General features: G+C 39.3%; 1 non-coding gene across 1 annotated transcript; it reads left to right on the forward strand.

The window, feature by feature from the left end:
* The first annotated feature begins 843 nt into the window (after positions 1-843).
* On the forward strand, positions 844-947 carry LOC123783165 (U6 spliceosomal RNA). The gene has a single exon (XR_006777145.2). It is a non-coding gene; the product is annotated as a U6 spliceosomal RNA (small nuclear RNA).
* The last annotated feature ends 1,797 nt before the right edge of the window (positions 948-2,744 follow it).

The raw sequence follows: 2,744 nt of genomic DNA on the forward strand, positions 1-2,744 counted from the left end.
GGTCCGGGACCCACCAATCAGATAGTCCGTAGACTTTCAAAGGAGCCAATCGGAGCCCAGGGACGCTTGGGGCTGGGCTTTCCGGTGGCTAAAGCGCGAAAGAGAGTGGAAACGGCGGCTGGAGAAAAAGCAGGAGGGCGGGCGCTAACTGAGTCTGAGCGCAGGCGCTTTCTTTCATCGCAGGAGAGCGTCGTCCTACTGTTTCTGGTCGTCGGAAATCTACTGTTTCCTCTGGGTCGGGCTTTTCCCCTTCCAGTATAGGCACAATTAAAATTTACTGCACTCAAATATCTCATCACAACAGTGATACTATATTTACATTCAGATCCCATTACTTTCACTTCTAATACTTAAAGCTACTGTATATTTATGTTTTTCTAAGTGGGTGATTTTCTGGCTGGGCCAAAGAAGAACATTTCACACACATACATATATACTTTGTTTTTACCTTAATTTAAAAATTGTTAATGTTTTATTCGTTTAAAATTCTATTTATTTAAAAGTTAAAAACAAAATTTTGAACTTTTATATTTTAAAATACGTTCACATCAGAATGTTAGTTGTTTTTTAAATCACAAAATTTCACAATTCCGTGAGAGGAATTATACTTTAAATAATCCAGTATCAAAAACTCTCTTTCTCATTTCCTCCACCCTAACCTTAAGAGAGATGTCTGTGCTTGAATATCATTCGTTAAGTCTTTAAGAAAATAAGAGTAAAATAGAAGTGGTGATAAGAAGAATCCCCTAATAAGGGCTTCTCTTTGCACTACCCTTACTGGATGTAGGACGAAGACTGATTACCATGAACTCTACAAAACACATACTAGAAGACCCAGATTGGGTGCTCGCTTGGGCAGCACAGTTGGTAAAATTGGAATGAGACAGAGAAATTAGCCTGGTCCTTGTGCAAGGATGACACAAATTGGTGAAGCATTCTGTATTAAAAAAAAAAAAAAGAGACCCAGATTAGGATAAAGAATGGAGCCAGTATATCACATGCATTTAAGTGTTTAGTACTTTTCACACGGTGAGCAATATATGTCATCTGGCACTATTTGTGGTATGAGCGAATTGCCTTAAGAATTTTATGCTCCCAGGTGACAGTGAACATTTGGGATTCACATTGAAGGTATGGGGTTCTGAAACCTCTGCTTGAACCTAAGAACTTTCAAAACTTACTTTTAAAATCCCAAGTTCACATTTTAAATGAAAACTGACTACTCCAGAGAAGTGCTCTAGGGAAGAAGACTGTTCTCTGCCAGTTCAGGATACTGATTTTAATGAGTGCATATATAGATTTCTCTCTGGGAGGCCTCAGCAAGGCATTCATTTTATAGCATCTAAAAACAGCCAGTAATTCATTATATCCATTTTACATTCAACACAAAGAAGAACCACAAGCTTCCACAGCTGTGATGGTAGATTATTTCAATTTAACTCAATTATGTTTGTTTTTAAACTTTCAGGGGTTATTGTAAATTTGTGCTATCATCTTCGCAAATACAGTTTATTAATTCTTTGGGCCAACTTTAATTTTGTGTCTCTAAAGTACTTTAGAGACACAAAATTAATCAGATACAATTCCTGCTGTAGGTGTTGGGGGTGGGAGAACACATGATTACTTAGAATTTTATTCTGGCATTTACGTTGTAACTTATGCTATAAAGTGAAATGAGAACATAAAGGGGCAAATTACTAATTCGAACAGACATTGGAGAAAGAATTGTGGGGTGGGGCTTCCAAACAGGAAATTCCATGAGGTAAGCTCTTAAAGTCTGCCCAAGGCATTCAGGGTGCCGCCATTGTGGGGTGTAGGGCGTCCCCGGCTGTTGTCCTAAGGGTTTGCACAGGAGAGGTGCAGAACTATTTTAGAACTATTCTCTAAGTGCTATGAAAAAAACAACAGAAGAGCAGAGGATGGAAAGGCATGTGCTACAAAAAATGTCATATTTATATTTTGGTTTACTCCATTTAGAAAAAAAAGATCGGTTGGCGCTGCATACAAGCTTGTTTTGTTTTGTTTTTAGAAACAAACATTGCTGTGGACTGGATTATGTCTCCCTCCACCCCAAATTCCTATATGGAAGCCCCATCCCTCACAGTGATAGTATTTAGAGATGGGGCCTTTGGGAGGTAATTTGGTTTAAATGTGATCATGAGGGTGAAGCCCCCACTATGGGATTAGTTCTCTTATTAGAAACCAGAGAATGGGGTCACTCTCTCCTCCTTGTGAGGACACAGCAGGAAGGCGCCATCTATAAATCCTGAAGTCTCACCAGAACCCACCATGTGGGCACCTTGGTCTCAGACTTCCAGCCTCCAGAACTGTGAGGAAATACATTTCTGATGTATAAGCCACCAGTTTACGATATTTTGTTATGATAGCAAGCTGACTGAAACGAGTATTTTTTCTGATAAAAAGATTAAGAAACATTTGCTTGTAAATACCTAAAATAGCCTGGAGGGAGATGCAACAAATTTTATCCAGTAGCAAAAAGAGGCTTTGGCTTCTTTCATCCATCCATCCATCCACCCATTTTTAGGCTAGGTAGTATAGTCACACGGTTCAAACTTCAAAAGCTACAACAGTCTCCCTCCCTACCTCTGTGCCCCAGGCACTCCTCCTCCAGGCACATTGTTATTTGCTGAAAAACTTACTCAAAAGGAGAAGACTGATCTCCCTTTACAAAATTCAGAAAGTAAAGTGGTTGAAAAAAGCAAGACATGAGTTTCCAGATCTTT

The sequence above is a fragment of the Ursus americanus genome, chromosome 6 (genome assembly GCF_024610735.1).
Source record: "Ursus americanus isolate L20-20 chromosome 6, mUrsAme1.1.p, whole genome shotgun sequence".
Taxonomy (NCBI): Eukaryota; Metazoa; Chordata; class Mammalia; order Carnivora; family Ursidae; genus Ursus; species Ursus americanus.